Source organism: Crotalus tigris, unplaced genomic scaffold (genome assembly GCF_016545835.1).
Source record: "Crotalus tigris isolate CLP2741 ecotype Arizona unplaced genomic scaffold, ASM1654583v1 scf7180000017585.4430047, whole genome shotgun sequence".
Classification (NCBI taxonomy): domain Eukaryota; kingdom Metazoa; phylum Chordata; class Lepidosauria; order Squamata; family Viperidae; genus Crotalus; species Crotalus tigris.
The window spans coordinates 22,241-41,967 of NW_024096493.1; positions in this window are offsets into that span (position 1 = coordinate 22,241).

Genomic DNA, 19,727 nt, shown 5'->3' on the forward strand with positions numbered 1-19,727 from the left:
TTCCTCCAATGGGATTTTACCATGTATTTTACCAGGAAACATATATAGGGAAGGATAGAAAGGTCAGTGCCCTCCAAACCATACCCAAGCACTCCAAATTTGCTGGCAATGTCCATTTTGCTATATGAGTTCATGGTGACCTAACCCTAACCCTCGTGGAATTTTCCTCCAAAGAGATTTTCCCATGCATTTTACCATGAAAGATAGATAGGACAGCCTAGAAATATAAGTGCCCTCCTAACCATAACCAAGTATTCTGAGTTTGTTGCCTATGTCTATTCTCCTCTCCAGGTTCATGGTGATGTAACCCTAACCCTAAGTGGAATTTTCCTCAAATGGGATTTTCCCATATATTATACCAGGAAACCGATAGGGCAGGATAGAAAGGTCAGTGCCCTCCTAACCATACCCAAGCACTCCAAATTTGCTGGCAATGTCCATTTTGCTCTATGAGTTCATGGTGAACTAACCCTAATCCTAGTGGAATTTTCCTCCAATGGGATTTTACCATGTATTTTACCAGGAAACATATATAGGGCAGGATAGAAACGTCAGTGCCCTCCTAACCATACCCAAGCACTCTGAATTTGTTGGCGATGTCCATTTTTCTTTCCAGGTTCATGGTGACCGAACCCTAACCCTAGTAGAATTTTCCACCAATGCGATTTTCCCATGCATTCTACCATGAAAGATATAAAGGACAGGCTAGAAAAGTCAGTGCCCTCCTAACCATACCCAAGCACTCCGAATTTGTTGGCAATATCCATTTTCCTCTCCGAGTTCATGGTGACCTAACCCTAACCCTAGTGGAATTTTCCTCTAATGGGATTTTCCCATGTATTTTACCAGGAAAGATAGAAAGGGCAATCTGGAAATGTTAGGTTGCTCTGCGAACAATACCCATTGGAGGAAAATTCCACTAGGGTTAGGGTTAGGTCACCATGAACTCGGAGAGGAAAATGGGCATTGCCAACAAATTCGGAGTGCTTGGGTATGGTTAGGAGGGCACTGACCTTTCTATCCTGCCCTATCTGTTTCCTGGTATAATATATGGGAAAATCCCAGTTGAGGAAAATTACACTTAGGGTTAGGGTATATCACCATGAATTGGAAAGGAGTAGGAAGCCCACAAAACTCAGAATCTTGGGTAGGTAGGAGGGGGGCGGAGGGGCTGGCACAGGCAGGGCATAGGGGCCGGCGGGCAATGGGGGGGGGGGGGCACTGGCACTTAGGGGCGGCCGGCGGCAGGGGAAGGCACGGGCAAGGGCGGCAGGCGGGCGGCGCGGCGAGCCGTGGCGCGTTGCCAGGCGCGGGGTGGCATTGCGTTTTGGCGGCGGGGGGGGGCAGGGGCACTGGGGGGGGGGGGCGGGGGGTTATGGCGAGGGCGGTCGGCGGCACTTACTTTTTCTAGGCTGCCCTATCTATCTTTCCCATGGGAGCAATACAGGGGAAAATCCAATCGTGGAAAATTACTAGGGTTAGGGTTAGGTCACCATGACCTCGGAGAGGAAAATAGACATTGCCAACAAACTCGGAATACTTGGGGATGGCTAGGAGGGCACTGACATTTCTAGCCTGCCCTATCTATGTTTCCTGGTAAAATACATGGGAAAATCCCATTGGAGGAAAATTCTACTTAGGGTTAGGGTTAGGTCACCATGACCTGATAGAGCAAAATGGACATTGCCATCAAATTCAGATTGCTTGGGTATGGTTATGAGGGCACTGTCTTTTTTAACCTACCCTATCTATGTTTCCTGGTAAAATACATGGGAAAATCTCATTGGAGGAAAATTCTACTTAGGTTTAGGTTTAGGTCACCATGACCTGATAGAGCAAAATGGACATTGCCATCAAATTCGCATCGTCTGGTATGGTTCGCAGTGCAAACTTGACATTTTCAGATTGCCCTATCTATCTTTCTTGGTAGGATACATGGGAAAATCCCATTGGAGGAATATTCCACTTAGGGTTAGGGCTATATCACCATGAACTCGAAGAGAAAAATGGACATTGCCAACAAATTCAGAGTGCTTGGGTAAGCTTAGGAGGGCACTGACTTTTCTAGCCTGCCCTATCTATCGGTCATGGTAAAATGCATGGGAAAATCCCATTGGAGGAAATATCCACTTAGAGTTAGGGTTAGGTCACCATGAACTCAGAGAGGAAAATGGACATTGCCAACAAACTCGGAATACTTGGGGATGGCTAGGAGGGCACTGACTTTTCTAGCCTGCCCTATATATGTTTCCTGGTAAAATACATGGGGAAATCCCATTGGAGGAAAATTCCAGTAGGATTAGGGTTAGGTCACCATGACCTGGAAAGCAAAATGGACATTGCCAAAAAATTCGGGATGTCTGGGTATGGTTCGCAGGCACTGACATTTCTAAACTGCCCTATATATGTTTCCTGGTAAAATGCATGGGAAAATCCCATTGGAGGAAAATTTTCCTCCAATGGGATTTTCCCATGTATTTTAGCAGGAAAGATAGAAAGGGCAATCTGGAAATGTCTAGTTGCCCTGCGAACCATAACCAGACATCCCAAATTTGTTGGCAATGTCCATTTTCCTTTACAGGTTCATGGTCACCGAACCCTAACCCTAGTTGAATCTTCCACCAATGGGATTTTCCCATGCATTCTACCATGAAAGATATATAGGACAGGCTAGAAAAGTCAGTGCCCTCCTAACCATACCCAAGCACTCCGAATTTGTTAGCAATATCCATTTTCCTCTCCGAGTTCATTGTGACCTAACCCTAACCCTAGTGGAATTTTCCTCTAATGGGATTTTCCCATGTATTTTACCAGGAAAGATAGAAAGGGCAATCTGGAAATGTTAGGTTGCTCTGCGAACCATACCCATTGGAGGAAAATTCCACTAGGGTTAGGGTTAGGTCACCATGACCTCGGAGAGGAAAATGGACATTGCCAACAGATTCGGAGTGCTTGGTTATGGTTAGGAGGGCACTGACCTTTCCATCCTGCCCTATCTGTTTCCTGGTATAATATATGGGAAAATCCCATATGAGGAAAATTCCACTTAGGGTTAGGGTTACATCACCATGAACTTGGAGAGGAGAATAGACATAGCCAACAAACTCAGAATACTTGGTTATGGTTAGGAGGGCACTTATATTTCTAGGCTGTCCTATCTATCTTTCATGGTAGAATACATGGGAAAATCTCTTTGGAGGAAAATTCCACTTAGCGTTAGGGTTAGGTCACCATGAACTCATAGAACAAAATGGACATTGCCAACAAATTCAGAATACTTGGGTATGGTTAGGAGAGCACTGACCTTTCTATCCTACCCTATCTATCGTTCACGGTAGAATACATGGGAAAATCCCATTGGAGGAAAATTCCACTTAGGGTTAGGTCACCATGACCTGTAAAGCAAAATGGACATTGCCAACAAATTCGGCATGTCTGGGTATGGTTCGCAGGGCACTGACATTTCTAAACTGCCCTATATATGTTTCCTTGTAAAATATATGGGAAAATCCCATATGAGGAAAATTCCACTTAGGGTTAGGGTTATATCACCATGAACTTGGAAAGGAGAATAGAGATAGCCAACAAACTCAGAATACTTGGGTATGGTTAGGAGGGCACTTATTTTTCTAGGCTGCCCTATCTATCTTTCATGGTAGAATACATGGGAAAATCCCATCGTAGGAAAATTCCACTTAGGGTTAGGGTTAGGTCACCATGAACTCGGAGAGGAAAATGGACATTGCCAACAAACTCGGAATACTTAGGGATGGCTAGGAGGGCACTGACTTTTCTAGCTTGCCCTATCTATGTTTCCTGGTAAAATACATGGAAAAATCCCATTGGAGGAAAATTCCACTTAGAGTTAGGGTTAGGTCACCATGAACTCGGAGAGGAAAATGGACATTGCCAACAAATTCAGAGTGCTTGGGTATGGTTAGGAGAGCACTGACATTTCTATCCTGCCCTATATATGTTTCTTGGTAAAATACATGGGGAAATCCCTTCCACTAGGATTAGGGTTAGGTCACCATGACCTGGAAAGGAAAATGGACATTGCCAACAAATTTGGCATGTCTGGGTATGGTTCGCAGGACAACCTGACATTTCCAGATTGCCCTTTCTATCTTACCAGGAAACATATATAGGGCAGGATAGAAATGTCAGTGCCCTCCTAACCATACCCAAGCACTCCGAATTTGTTGGCAATGTCCATTTTCCTCTCCGAGTTTATGGTGACCTAACCCTAACCCTAAGTGGAATTTTCCTCTAATTGGATTTTCCCATGTATTTTTCCAGGAAACATAGATAGGGCAGGATAGAAAGGTCAGTGCCCTCCTAGCCATCCCCAAGCATTCCGAGTTTTTTGGCAATGTCCATTTTCCTCTCTGAGTTCATTGTGACCTAACCCTAACCCTGGTGGAATTTTCCTCCAAAGAGATTTTCCCATGCATTTTACCATGAACGATAGATAGGGCAGGCTAGAAAAGTCAGTGCCCTCCTAACCATACCCAAGCACTCTGAATTTGTTGGCAATGTCCATTGTGCTCTTCGAGTTCATGGTGACATAGCCCTAACCCTAAGTGGAATTTTCCTCCAATGGGATTTTCCCATGTATCATACCATGAAAGATAGATAGGGCAGCCTAGAAAAGTAAGTGCCCTCCTAACCATACCCAAGTATTCTGAGTTTGTTGCCTATGTCTGTTCTCCTCTCCAGGTTCATGGTGATGTAACCCTAAGCCTAAGTGGAATTTTCCTCAAATGGGATTTTCCCACATATTATACCAGGAAACCGATAGGGCAGGATAGAAAGGTCAGTGCCTCCTAACCATACCCAAGCACTCCAAATTTGTTGGGCAATATCCAATTTTCCTCTCGAGTTCATGTGACCTAATCCCGAAACCCTAGTGGAATTTTCCTCTAATGGATTGTCTCCCATGTATTTTACCAGGAAAGATAGACAGGGCAATCTGGAAATGTTAGGGTTGCTCTGCGAACGAAAATACCCACTTGGCAGGCAATTCCACTAGGGTTAGGGTTATGTCACCATGAACTCGGAGAGAAAATGGCATTGCCAACAAATTCGAGTGCTTGGGTAGGGTTAGGAGGGCACTGACCTTTCCATCCTGCCCTATCTGTTTCCTGGTATCATATATTTGGAAACCCATTGGATGAAAATTCCACTTGAGGGTTAGGGTTATATCACCATGACTTGGAAAGGAGAAATGAGATAGCCCACAAACTCAAATACTGTGGTATTGTTAGGAGGGCACTTACTTTTCTAGGCTGCCCTAATCTATCTTTCATGGTGTAGAATACATGGGAAAATCCCATCGTAGGAAAATTCCACTTAGGGTTAGGGTTAGGTCACCATGAACTCGGAGAGGAAAATAGACATTGCCAACAAACTCGGAATACTTGGGGATGGCTAGGAGGGCACTGACTTTTCTAGCCTGCCCTATCTATGTTTCCTGGTAAAATACATGGGAAAATCCCATTGGAGGAAAATTCCACTTAGGGTTAGGGTTAGGTCACCATGAACTCAGAGAGGAAAATGGACATTGCCAACAAATTCAGAGTGCTTGGGTATGGTTAGGAGAGCACTGACATTTCTATCCTGCCCTATATATGTTTCCTGGTAAAATACATGGGGAAATCCCATTGGAGGAAAATTCCACTCGGATTAGGGTTAGGTCACCATGACCTGGAAAGGAAAATGGACATTGCCAACAAATTCGGCATGTCTGGGTATGGTTCGCAGGGCAACTTGACATTTCCAGATTGCCCTTTCTATCTTTCTTGGTAGGATACATGGGAAAATCCCATTGGAGGAATATTCCACTTAGGGTTAGGGCTATATCACCATGAACTCGAAGAGAAAAATGGACATTGCCAACAAATTCAGAGTGCTTGGGTAAGCTTAGGAGGGCACTGACTTTTCTAGCCTGCCCTATCTATCGTTCATGGTAAAATGCATGGGAAAATCCCATTGGAGGAAATATCCACTTAGAGTTAGGGTTAGGTCACCATGAACTCAGAGAGGAAAATGGACATTGCCAACAAACTCGGAATACTTGGGGATGGCTAGGAGGGCACTGACTTTTCTAGCCTGCCCTATATATGTTTCCTGGTAAAATACATGGGGAAATCCCATTGGAGGAAAATTCCAGTAGGATTAGGGTAAGGTCACCATGACCTGGAAAGCAAAATGGACATTGCCAACAAATTCGGGATGTCTGGGTATGGTTCGCAGGCACTGACATTTCTAAACTGCCCTATATCTGTTTCCTGGTAAAATGCATGGGAAAATCCCATTGGAGGAAAATTTTCCTCCAATGGGATTTTCCCATGTATTTTAGCAGGAAAGATAGAAAGGGCAATCTGGAAATGTCTAGTTGCCCTGCGAACCATACCCAGACATCCCAAATTTGTTGGCAATGTCCATTTTCCTTTACAGGTTCATGGTCACCGAACCCTAACCCTAGTTGAATTTTCCACCAATGGGATTTTCCCATGCATTCTACCATGAAAGATATATAGGACAGGCTAGAAAAGTCAGTGCCCTCCTAACCATACCCAAGCACTCCGAATTTGTTAGCAATATCCATTTTCCTCTCCGAGTTCATTGTGACCTAACCCTAACCCTAGTGGAATTTTCCTCTAATGGGATTTTCCCATGTATTTTACCAGGAAAGATAGAAAGGGCAATCTGGAAATGTTAGGTTGCTCTGCGAACCATACCCATTGGAGGAAAATTCCACTAGGGTTAGGGTTAGGTCACCATGAACTCGGAGAGGAAAATGGGCATTGCCAACAAATTCGGAGTTCTTGGGTATGGTTAGGAGGGCACTGACCTTTCCATCCTGCCCTGTCTGTTTCCTGGTATAATATATGGGAAAATCCCATTTGAGGAAAATTCCACTTAGGGTTAGGGTTACATCAGCCATGACCTTGGAAAGGAGAATAGAGATAGCCAACAAACTCAGAATACTTGGGTACGGTTAGGAGGGCACTTACTTTTCTAGCCTGCCCTATCTATCTTTCATGGTAAAATGCATGGGAAAATCTCTTTGGAGGAAAATTCCACTTAGGGTTAGGGTTAGGTCTCCATGAACTCATAGAACAAATTGGAGATTGCCTACAAATTCAGAATACTTGGGTATGGTTAGGAGAGCACTGACCTTTCTATCCTACCCTATCTATCGTTCACGGTAGAATACATGGGAAAATCCCATTGGAGGAAAATTCCACTTAGGGTTAGGTCACCATGACCTGTAAAGCAAAATGGACATTGCCAACAAATTCGGCATGTCTGGGTATGGTTCGCAGGGCACTGACATTTCTAAACTGCCCTATATATGTTTCCTTGTAAAATATATGGGAAAATCCCATATGAGGAAAATTCCACTTAGGGTTAGGGTTATATCACCATGAACTTGGAAAGGAGAATAGAGATAGCCAACAAACTCAGAATACTTGGGTATGGTTAGGAGGGCACTTATTTTTCTAGGCTGCCCTATCTATCTTTCATGGTAGAATACATGGGAAAATCCCATCGTAGGAAAATTCCACTTAGGGTTAGGGTTAGGTCACCATGAACTCGGAGAGGAAAATGGACATTGCCAACAAACTCGGAATACTTAGGGATGGCTAGGAGGGCACTGACTTTTCTAGCTTGCCCTATCTATGTTTCCTGGTAAAATACATGGAAAAATCCCATTGGAGGAAAATTCCACTTAGAGTTAGGGTTAGGTCACCATGAACTCGGAGAGGAAAATGGACATTGCCAACAAATTCAGAGTGCTTGGGTATGGTTAGGAGAGCACTGACATTTCTATCGTGCCCTATATATGTTTCTTGGTAAAATACATGGGGAAATCCCATTGGAGGAAAATTCCACTAGGATTAGGGTTAGGTCACCATGACCTGGAAAGGAAAATGGACATTGCCAACAAATTTGGCATGTCTGGGTATGGTTCGCAGGACAACCTGACATTTCCAGATTGCCCTTTCTATCTTACCAGGAAACATATATAGGGCAGGATAGAAATGTCAGTGCCCTCCTAACCATACCCAAGCACTCCGAATTTGTTGGCAATGTCCATTTTCCTCTCCGAGTTTATGGTGACCTAACCCTAACCCTAAGTGGAATTTTCCTCTAATTGGATTTTCCCATGTATTTTTCCAGGAAACATAGATAGGGCAGGATAGAAAGGTCAGTGCCCTCCTAGCCATCCCCAAGCATTCCGAGTTTTTTGGCAATGTCCATTTTCCTCTCTGAGTTCATTGTGACCTAACCCTAACCCTGGTGGAATTTTCCTCCAAAGAGATTTTCCCATGCATTTTACCATGAACGATAGATAGGGCAGGCTAGAAAAGTCAGTGCCCTCCTAACCATACCCAAGCACTCGGAATTTGTTGGCAATGTCCATTGTGCTCTTCGAGTTCATGGTGACATAGCCCTAACCCTAAGTGGAATTTTCCTCCAATGGGATTTTCCCATGTATCATACCATGAAAGATAGATAGGGCAGCCTATAAAAGTAAGGGCCCTCCTAACCATACCCAAGTATTCTGAGTTTGTTGGTTTTGTCTATTCTCCTCTCCAGGTTCATGGTGATGTAACCCTAACCCTAAGTGGAATTTTCCTCAAATGGGATTTTCCCATATATTATACCAGGAAACCGATAGGGCAGGATAGAAAGGTCAGTGCCCTCCTAACCATACCCAAGCACTCCAAATTTGTTGGCAATATCCATTTTCCTCTCCGAGTTCATGGTGACCTAATCCTAACCCTAGTGGAATTTTCCTCTAATGGGATTTTCCCATGTATTTTACCAGGAAAGATAGAAAGGGCAATCTGGAAATGTTAGGTTGCTCTGCGAACAATACCCATTGGAGGAAAATTCCACTAGGGTTAGGGTTAGGTCACCATGAACTCGGAGAGGAAAATGGGCATTGCCAACAAATTCGGAGTGCTTGGGTATGGTTAGGAGGGCACTGACCTTTCCATCCTGCCCTATCTGTTTCCTGGTATAATATATGGGAAAATCCCATTTGAGGAAAATTCCACTTAGGGTTAGGGTTATATCACCATGAACTTGGAAAGGAGAATAGAGATAGCCAACAAACTCAGAATACTTGGGTATGGTTAGGAGGGCACTTACTTTTCTAGGCTGCCCTATCTATCTTTCATGGGAGAATACATGGGAAAATCCCATCGTAGGAAAATTCCACTTAGGGTTAGGGTTAGGTCACCATGAACTCGGAGAGGAAAATAGACATTGCCAACAAACTCGGAATACTTGGGGATGGCTAGGAGGGCACTGACTTTTCTACCCTGCCCTATCTATGTTTCCTGGTAAAATACATGGGAAAATCCCATTGGAGGAAAATTCCACTAGGATTAGGTTAGGTCACCATGACCTGGAAAGGAAAATGGATATTGCCAACAAATTCGGCATGTCTGGGTATGGTTCGCAGGGCAACCTGACATTTCCAGATTGCCCTTTCTATCTTTCCTGGAAAAACACATGGGAAAATACCATTAGAGGAAAATTCCACTAGGGTTAGTGTTAGGTCACCATGAACTCATAGAGCAAAATGGACATTGCCAGCAAATTTGGAGTGCTTGGGTATGGTTAGGAGGGCACTGACCTTTCTATCCTGCCCTATCTGTTTCCTGGTATAATATATGGGAAAATCCCATTTGAGGAAAATTCCACTTAGGGTTAGGGTTACATCACCATGAACTTGGAGAGGAGAATAGACATAGCCAAGAAACTAAGAATACTTGGGTATGGTTAGGAGGGCCCTTACTTTTCTAGGCTGCCCTATCTATCTTTCATGGTAGAATACATGGGAAAATCTCTTTGAAGGAAAATTCCACTTAGGGTTAGGGCTATGTCACCATGAACTCGAAGAGCAAAATGGACATTGCGAACAAATTCAGAGTGCTTGGGTAAGCTTAGGAGGGCACTGACTTTTCTAGCCTGCCCTATCTATCTTTCATGGTAAAATGCATGCGAAAATCTCTTTGGAGGAAAATTCCACTTAGGGTTAGGGTTAGGTCACCATGACCTGTTAGAGCAAAATGGACATTGCCAACAAATTCGGAGTGCTTGGGTATGGTTAGGAGGGCACTGACATTTCTATCCTGCCCTACATATGTTTCCTGCTATAATACATGGGAAAATCCCATTGGAGGAAAATTTCACTAGGGTTAGGGTAAGGTCACCATGAACTCATAGAGCAAAATGGACATTTCCAGCAAATTTGGAGTGCTTGGTTATGGTTAGGAGGGCACTGACCTTTCTATCCTGCCCTATCTGTTTCCTGGTATAATATATGGGAAAATCCCATTTGAGGGAAAATTCCACTTAGGGTTAGGGTTACATCACCATGAACCTGGAGAGGAAAATAGACATAGCCAACAAACTCAGAATACTTGGGTATAGTTAGGAGGGCACTTACTTTTCTAGGCTGCCCTATCTATCTTTCATGGTAGGATACATGGGAAAATCCCATTGGAGGAAAATTCCACTTAGGGTTAGGGCTATATCACCATGAACTCGAAGAGCAAAATGGACATTGCCAACAAATTCAGAGAGCTTGGGTAAGCTTAGGAGGGCACTGACTTTTCTAGCCTGCCCTATATATGTTTTCTGGTAAAATACATGGGGAAATGCCTTTGGAGGAAAATTCCACTAGGATTAGGGTTAGGTCACCATGACCTGGAAAGCAAAATGGACATTGCCAACAAATTCGGGATGTCTGGGTATGGCTCGCAGGGCAACCTGACATTTCCAGATTGCCCTTTCCATCTTTCCTTGTAAAATGCATGGGAAAATCCCGTTGGAGGAAAATTCCATTAGGGTTAGGGATAGGTCACTATAAACTCATAGAGCAAAATGAACATTGCCAACAAATTCGGAGTGCTTGGGTATGGTTAGGAGGGCACTGACATTTCTATCCTGCCCTATATATGTTTCCTGCTATAATACATGGGAAAATCCCATTGGAGGAAAATTCCACTAGGGTTAGGGTTAGGTCACCATGAACTCATAGAGCAAAATGGACATTGTCAGCAAATTTGGAGTGCTTGGTTATGGTTAGGAGGGCACTGACCTTTCTATCCTGCCCTATCTGTTTCCTGGTATAATATATGGGAAAATCCCATTTTAGGAAAATTCCACTTAGGGTTAGGGTTACATCACCGTGAACTTGGAGAGGAGAATAGACATAGCCAACAAACTCAGAATACTTGGTTATGGTTAGGAGGGCACTTACATTTCTAGGCTGTCCTATCTATCTTTCATGGTAGAATACATGGGAAAATCCCATTGGTGGAAAATTCTTCTAGGGTTAAGGTTAGGTCACCATGAACCCGGAAAGAAAAATGGACATCGCCAAGAAATTCAGAGTTCTTGGGTATGATTAGGAGGGCACTGACTTTTCTATGTTGCCCTATCTATCTTTCATGGTAAAATACATGGGAAAATCGCATTGGAGGAAAATTCCACTTAGAGTTAGGGTTAGGTCACCATGAACTCGGAGAGGAAAATGGACATTGCCAACAAACTCGGAATACTTGGGGATGGCTAGGAGGGCACTGACTTTTCTACCCTGCCCTATCTATGTTTCCTGGTAAAATACATGGGAAAATCACATTGGAGGAAAATTCCACAATGGTTAGGGTTAGGTCACCATGAACTCGTATAGCAAAATGGACATTGCCAGCAAATTTGGAGTGCTTGGGTATGGTTAGGAGGGCACTGAACTTTCTATCCTGCCCTATCTATGTTTCCTGGTAAAATACATGGGAATATCCCATTAGAGGAAAATTCCACTTAGGGTTAGGTCACCATAACCTGTAAAGCAAAATGGACATTGCCAACAAATTCGGCATGTCTGGGTATGGTTCGCAGGGCACTGACATTTCTAAACTGCCCTATATATGTTTCCTGGTAAAATACATGGGAAAATCCCATTGGAGGAAAATTTTCCTCCAATGGGATTTTCCCATGTATTTTACCAGGAAAGGTAGAAAGGGCAATCTGGAAATGTCAGGTTGCCCTGCAAACCATACCCATACATCCCGAATTTGTTGGCAATGTCCATTTTGCTTTCCAGGTCATGGTGACCTAACCCTAATCCTAGTGGAATTTTCCTCCAATGGGATTTTCCCATGTATTTTACCAGGAAACATAGATAGGGCAGGCTAGAAAGGTCAGTGCCCTCCTAGCCATCCCCAAGTATTCCGAGTTTGTTGGCAATGTCCATTATCCTCTCCGAGTTCATGGTGACCTAACCCTAACCCTAGTGGAATTTTCCTCCAAAGAGATTTTCCCATGCATTTTACCATGAAAGATAGATAGGGCAGGCTAGAAAAGTCAGTGCCCTCCTAACCATACCCAAGAACTCTGAATTTGTTGGCAATGTCCATTTTCCTCTCCGAGTTCATGTTGACCTAACCCTAACCCTAGTGGAATTTTCCTCTAATGGGATTTTCCCATGTATTTTACCAGGAAAGATAGAAAGGGCAATCTGGAAATGTCAGGTTGCCCTGCGAACCATACCCATTGGAGGAAAATTCAACTAGGGTTAGGGTTAGGTAACATGACCTCGGAGAGGAAAATGGACATTGCCAACAAATTCGGAGTGCTTGGGTATGGTTAGGAGGGCACTGACCTTTCTATCCTGCCCTAACTGTTTCCTGGTATAATATATGGGAAAATCCCATTTGAGGGAAAATTCCACTTAAGGTTAGGGTTACATCACCATGAACCTGGAGAGGAAAATAGACATAGCCAACAAACTCAGAATACTTGGGTATGGTTAGGAGGGCACTTACTTTTCTAGGCTGCCCTATCTATCTTTCATGGTAGGATACATGGGAAAATCCCATTGGAGGAAAATTCCACTTAGGGTTAGGGCTATATCACCATGAACTCGAAGAGGAAAATGGACATTGCCAACAAATTCAGAGAGCTTGGGTAAGCTTAGGAGGGCACTGACTTTTCTAGCCTGCCCTATCTATCTTTCATGGTAAAATGCATGGGAAAATCCCATTGGAGGAAAATTCCACTTAGAGTTAGGGTTAGGTCACCATGAACTCGGAGAGGAAAATGGACATTGCCAACAAACTCGGAATACTTGGGTATGGCTAGGAGGGCACTGACTTTTCTAGCCTGCCCTATATATGTTTTCTGGTAAAATACATGGGGAAATCCCTTTGGAGAAAAATTCCACTAGGATTAGGGTTAGGTCACCATGACCTGGAAAGCAAAATGGACATTGCCAACAAATTCGGGATGTCTGGGTATGGCTCGCAGGGCAACCTGACATTTCCAGATTGCCCTTTCCATCTTTCCTTGTAAAATGCATTGGAAAATCCCGCTGGAGGAAAATTCCATTAGGGTTAGGGATAGGTCACTATAAACTCATAGAGCAAAATGAACATTGCCAACAAATTCGGAGTGCTTGGGTATGGTTAGGAGGGCACTGGCATTTCTATCCTGCCCTATATATGTTTCCTGCTATAATACATGGGAAAATCCCATTGGAGGAAAATTCCACTAGGGTTAGGGTTAGGTCACCATGAACTCATAGAGCAAAATGGACATTGTCAGCAAATTTGGAGTGCTTGGTTATGGTTAGGAGGGCACTGACCTTTCTATCCTGCCCTATCTGTTTCCTGGTATAATATATGGGAAAATCTCATTTGAGGAAAATTCCACTTAGGGTAAGGGTTACATCACCATGAACTTGGAGAGGAGAATAGACATAGCCAACAAACTCAGAATACTTGGGTATGGTTAGGAGGGCACTTACTTTTCTAGGCTGCCCTATCTACCTTTCCTGGTAGGATACATGGAAAAATCCCATTGGAGGAAAATTCCACTTAGGGTTAGGGCTATATCACCATGAACTCGAAGAACAAAATGGACATTGCCAACAAATTCAGAGTGCTTGGGTAAGCTTAGGAGGGCACTGACTTTTCTAGCCTGCCCTATCTATCTTTCATGGTAAAATGCATGGGAAAATCCCATTGGAGGAAAATTCCACTTAGAGTTAGGGTTAGGTCACCATGAACTCGGAGAGGAAAATGGACATTGCCAACAAACTCGGAATACTTGGGTATGGCTAGGACGGCACTGACTTTTCTAGCCTGCCCAATATATATGTTTTCTGGTAAAATACATGGGGAAATCCCTTTGGAGGAAAATTCCACTAGGATAAGGGTTAGGTCACCATGACCTGGAAAGCAAAATGGACATTGCCAAAAAATTCGGGATGTCTGGGTATGGCTCGCAGGGCAACCTGACATTTCCAGATTGTCCTTTCCATCTTTCCTGGTAAAATGCATGGGAAAATCCCGTTGGAGGAAAATTCCATTAGGGTTAGGGATAGGTCACCATGAACTCGGAGAGGAAAATGGGCATTGGCAACAAATTCGGAGTGCTTGGGTATGGTTAGGAGGGCACTGACCTTTCCATCCTGCCCTATCTGTTTCCTGGTATAATATATGGGAAAATCCCATTTGAGGAAAATTCTACTTAGGGTTAGGGTTATATCACTATGAACTTGGAAAGGAGAATAGAGATAGCCAACAAACTCAGAATACTTGGGTATGGTTAGGAGGGCACTTATTTTTCTAGGCTGCCCTATCTATCTTTCATGGTAGAATACATGGGAAAATCCCATCGTAGGAAAATTCCACTTAGGGTTAGGGTTAGGTCACCATGAACTCGGAGAGGAAAATGGACATTGCCAACAAACTCGGAATACTTGGGGATGGCTAGGAGGGCACTGACTTTTCTAGCTTGCCCTATCTATGTTTCCTGGTAAAATACATGGGAAAATCCCATTGGAGGAAAATTCCACTTAGAGTTAGGGTTAGGTCACCATGAACTCGGAGAGGAAAATGGACATTGCCAACAAATTCGGCATGTCTGGGTATGGTTCGCAGGGCAACCTGACATTTCCAGATTGCCCTTTCTATCTTTCCTGGTAAAATACATGGGAAAATCCCATTAGAGGAAAATTCCACTAGGGTTAGGGTTAGGTCACCATGAACTCATAGAGCAAAATGGACATTGCCACCAAATTTGGAGTGCTTGGGTATGGTTAGGAGTGCACTGACCTTTCTCTCCTGCCCTATCTGTTATCTGGTATAATATATGGGAAAATCCCATTTGAGGAAAATTCCACTTAGGGTTAGGGTTACATCACCATGAACCTGGAGAGGAGAATAGACATAGCCAAGAAACTCAGAATACTTGGGTATGGTTAGGAGGGCCCTTACTTTTCTAGGCTGCCCTATCTATCTTTCATGGTAAAATGCATGGGAAAATCTCTTTGGAGGAAAATTCCACTTAGGGTTAGGGTTAGGTCACCAGGAACTCATAGAACAAAATGGACATTGCCAACAAATTCAGAATACTTGGGTATGGTTAGGAGAGAACTGACCTTTCTATCCTACCCTATCTATCGTTCACGGTAGAATACATGGGAAAATCCCATTGGAGGAAAATTCCACTTAGGGTTAGGTCACCATGACCTGTAAAGCAAAATGGACATTGCCAACAAATTCGGCATGTCTGGGTATGGTTCGCAGGGCACTGACATTTCTAAACTGCCCTATATATGTTTCCTGGTAAAATACATGGGAAAATTCCATTGGAGGAAAATTTTCCTCCAATGGGATTTTCCCATGTATTTTACCAGGAAAGATAGAAAGGGCAATCTGGAAATGTCAGGTTGCCCTTCAAACCATACCCACACATCCCGAATTTGTTGGCAATGTCCATTTTGCTTTACAGGTCATGGTGACCTAACCCTAAGTGGAATTTTCCTCCAAAGAGATTTTCCCATGCATTTTACCATGAACGATAGATAGGGCAGGCTAGAAAAGTCAGTGCCCTCCTAACCATACCCAAGCACTCTGAATTTGTTGGCAATGTCCATTGTGCTCTTCGAGTTCATGGTGACATAGCCCTAACCCTAAGTGGAATTTTCCTCCAATGGGATTTTCCCATGTATCATACCATGAAAGATAGATAGGGCAGCCTAGAAAAGTAAGTGCCCTCCTAACCATACCCAAGTATTCTGAGTTTGTTGCCTATGTCTATTCTCCTCTCCAGGTTCATGGTGATGTAACCCTAACCCTAAGTGGAATTTTCCTCAAATGGGATTTTCCGATATATTATACCAGTAAACCGATAGGGCAGGATAGAAAGGTCAGTGCCCTCCTAACCATACCCAAGCACTCCAAATTTGCTGGCAATGTCCATTTTGCTCTATGAGTTCATGGTGACCTAACCCTAATCCTAGTGGAATTTTCCTCCAATGGGATTTTACCATGTATTTTACCAGGAAACATATATAGGGCAGGCTAGAAAAGTCAGTGCCCTCCTAACCATACCCAAGCACTCTGAATTTGTTGGCGATGTCCATTTTTCTTTCCAGGTTCATGGTGACCGAACCCTAACCCTAGTAGAATTTTCCACCAATGGGATTTTCCCATGCATTCTACCATGAAAGATATATAGGACAGGCTAGAAAGGTCAGTGCCCTCCTAACCATACCCAAGCACTCCGAATTTGTTGGCAATATCCATTTTCCTCTCCGAGTTCATGGTGACCTAATCCTAACCCTAGTGGAATTTTCCTCTAATGGGATTTTCCCATGTATTTTACCAGGAAAGATAGAAAGGGCAATCTGGAAATGTTAGGTTGCTCTGCGAACAATACCCATTGGAGGAAAATTCCACTAGGGTTAGGGTTAGGTCACCATGACCTGGAAAGCAAAATGGACATTGCCAACAAATTCGGGATGTCTGGGTATGGTTCGCAGGCACTGACATTTCTAAACTGCCCTATATATGTTTCCTGGTAAAATGCATGGGAAAATCCCATTGGAGGAAAATTTTCCTCCAATGGGATTTTCCCATGTATTTTAGCAGGAAAGATAGAAAGGGCAATCTGGAAATGTCTAGTTGCCCTGCGAACCATACCCAGACATCCCAAATTTGTTGGCAATGTCCATTTTCCTTTACAGGTTCATGGTCACCGAACCCTAACCCTAGTTGAATTTTCCACCAAAGGGATTTTCCCATGCATTCTACCATGAAAGATATATAGGACAGGCTAGAAAAGTCAGTGCCCTCCTAACCATACCCAAGCACTCCGAATTTGTTAGCAATATCCATTTTCCTCTCCGAGTTCATTGTGACCTAACCCTAACCCTAGTGGAATTTTCCTCTAATGGGATTTTCCCATGTATTTTACCAGGAAAGATAGAAAGGGCAATCTGGAAATGTTAGGTTGCTCTGCGAACCATACCCATTGGAGGAAAATTCCACTAGGGTTAGGGTTAGGTCACCATGACCTCGGAGAGGAAAATGGACATTGCCAACAGATTCGGAGTGCTTGGTTATGGTTAGGAGGGCACTGACCTTTCCATCCTGCCCTATCTGTTTCCTGGTATAATATATGGGAAAATCCCATATGAGGAAAATTCCACTTAGGGTTAGGGTTACATCACCATGAACTTGGAGAGGAGAATAGACATAGCCAACAAACTCAGAATACTTGGTTATGGTTAGGAGGGCACTTATATTTCTAGGCTGTCCTATCTATCTTTCATGGTAGAATACATGGGAAAATCTCTTTGGAGGAAAATTCCACTTAGCGTTAGGGTTAGGTCACCATGAACTCATAGAACAAAATGGACATTGCCAACAAATTCAGAATACTTGGGTATGGTTAGGAGAGCACTGACCTTTCTATCCTACCCTATCTATCGTTCACGGTAGAATACATGGGAAAATCCCATTGGAGGAAAATTCCACTTAGGGTTAGGTTACCATGACCTGCAAAGCAAAATGGACATTGCCAACAAATTCGGCATGTCTGGGTATGGTTCGCAGGGCACTGACATTTCTAAACTGCCCTATGTATGTTTCCTTGTAAAATACATGGGAAAATTCCATTGGAGGAAAATTTTCCTCCAATGGGATTTTCCCATGTATTTTACCAGGAAAGATAGAAAGGGCAATCTGGAAATGTCAGGTTGCCCTTCAAACCATACCCATACATCCCGAATTTGTTGGCAATGTCCATTTTGCTTTCCAGGAGATGGTGACCTAACCCTAATTCTAGTGGAATTTTCCTCCAATGGGATTTTCCCATGTATTTTACCAGGAAAGATGAAAAAGGGCAATCTGGAAATGTCAGGTTGCCCTTCAAACCATACCCATACATCCCGAATTTGTTGGCAATGTCCATTTTGCTTTCCAGGTGATGGTGACCTAACCCTAATTCTAGTGGAATTTTCCTCCAATGGGATTTCCCCATGTATTTTACCAGGAAACATATATAGGGAAGGATAGAAATGTCAGTGCCCTCCTAACCATACCCAAGCACTCCGAATTTGTTGGCAATGTCCATTTTCCACTCCGAGTTTATGGTGACCTAACCCTAACCCTAAGTGGAATTTTCCTCTAATTGGATTTTCCCATGTATTTTTCCAGGAAACATAGATAGGGCAGGCTAGAAAGGTCAGTGCCCTCCTAGCCATCCCCAAGCATTCCGAGTTTTTTGGCAATGTCCATTTTCCTCTCTGAGTTCATTGTGACCTAACCCTAACCCTGGTGGAATTTTCCTCCAAAGAGATTTTCCCATGCATTTTACCATGAACGATAGATAGGGCAGGCTAGAAAAGTCAGTGCCCTCCTAACCATACCCAAGCACTCTGAATTTGTTGGCAATGTCTATTCTCCTCTCCAGGTTCATGGTGATGTAACCCTAACCCTAAGTGGAATTTTCCTCAAATGGGATTTTCCCACATATTATACCAGGAAACCGATAGGGCAGGATAGAAAGGTCAGTGTCCTCCTAACCATACCCAAGCACTCCAAATTTGCTGGCAATGTCCATTTTGCTCTATGAGTTCATGGTGACCTAACCTTAACCCTAGTGGGATTTTCCTCCAATGGGATTTTCCCATGTATTTTAGCAGGAAAGATAGAAAGGGCAATCTGGAAATGTCTAGTTGCCCTGCGAACCATACCCAGACATCCCAAATTTGTTGGCAATGTCCATTTTCCTTTACAGGTTCATGGTGACCGAACCCTAACCCTAGTAGAATTTTCCACCAATGGGATTTTCCCATGCATTCTACCATGAAAGATATATAGGACAGGCTAGAAAAGTCAGTGCCCTCCTAACCATACCCAAGCACTCCGAATTTGTTGGCAATATCCATTTTCTTCTCCGAGTTCATGGTGACCTAACCCTAACCCTAGTGGAATTTTCCTCTAATGGGATTTTCCCATGTATTTTACCAGGAAAGATAGAAAGGGCAATATAGAAATGTTAGGTTGCTCTGCGAACCATACCCATTGGAGGAAAATTCCACTAGGGTAGGGTTAGGTCACCATGAACTCGGAGAGGAAAATGGGCATTGGCAACAAATTCGGAGTGCTTGGGTATGGTTAGGAGGGCACTGACCTTTCCATCCTGCCCTATCTGTTTCCTGGTATAATATATGGGAAAATCACATTTGAGGAAAATTCTACTTAGGGTTAGGGTTATATCACCATGAACTTGGAAAGGAGAATAGAGATAGCCAACAAACTCAGAATACTTGGGTATGGTTAGGAGGGCACTTATTTTTCTAGGCTGCCCTATCTATCTTTCATGGTAGAATACATGGGAAAATC